Source organism: Clupea harengus, chromosome 20 (assembly GCF_900700415.2).
Source record: "Clupea harengus chromosome 20, Ch_v2.0.2, whole genome shotgun sequence".
Lineage (NCBI taxonomy): Eukaryota > Metazoa > Chordata > Actinopteri > Clupeiformes > Clupeidae > Clupea > Clupea harengus.
The window spans coordinates 4,543,564-4,544,424 of NC_045171.1; the positions used below are offsets into that span (position 1 = coordinate 4,543,564).

Genomic DNA, 861 nt, shown 5'->3' on the forward strand with positions numbered 1-861 from the left:
AGATTTGGATTCATATTTGTGAGAGAAAAAAATCTATCCACAAACATCAAACTCAACATCTCTATCTTCATTAACAAAATAAATAGACAATTTTTGCTCAAAGTCTGTCTGAGATCTAATTGATTCATCATATTTTCATTGCATCAAATTCATCTCTGCAGTGGATTCATAACATCAACAGGTAAGATGACTTTACCTCTGTTCACTAAGGTGGCTAAACCTTTGATAGACAAAACTGTTATACACTGTTATAACATAATTTGTTGTTCATCCAGGTGCCACGTCTAAAAGGCTATGACAACTGAGATTTGCGGAAGCAGGTGTCGTGATGGTCTCTGTTGTTGCATAATACGGGGAATGTAACCCAAATGTGCACTGTTTCATAATAACTCTCCTACGTAACCGGCGGAGAAAGAGACGTAACGTTAGTGGATCAGACTCATTATATAGCAGTGTACATTACCACTATCACCGGATGGTCCAACAGAGATGTAGGATACCGCTTTAAATTTTCTCAACAGCCGAGACGACAGGTTCCTTGTCACGGCGCAATTCTAATTTTCGCCCTGACCTTGTGAACCTGACTAGACGAGCGAGCTGGAACATTTGTATAAAATTAGAATTTTTTTTTGTTTTAAGGGAAAGTTGGGGGTATTTCGTCTGGGACATAGACAGGAAGTGACATCAACGGGTCAAAACTAAAAAATATGTCGCAGGACAGACTGTCCAGAACCTGGCTCGGGAGGGATGCTCGAGCACAGGTTGTCTGTGTCTTCGCCTGACGGATGACAGTGAGACATCTCTCGCCCTGGGAGCACGCACAGGCGAGCCAGAGTGAGTCGCGTGCTGACTGCGCGGTTC

General features: G+C 42.6%; 1 protein-coding gene across 1 annotated transcript in view; it reads left to right on the top strand.

Moving 5' to 3' along the window:
• The first annotated feature begins 306 nt into the window (after positions 1-306).
• The window catches only part of zic6 (zic family member 6), a 64,909-nt gene continuing 64,354 nt past the window's right edge, over positions 307-861 (top strand). Inside the window, exon 1 of the mRNA XM_031586775.2 lies at positions 307-834. The gene's annotated coding sequence lies outside the window, so the exon portion shown is untranslated. The remainder of the gene's footprint in view (positions 835-861) is intronic.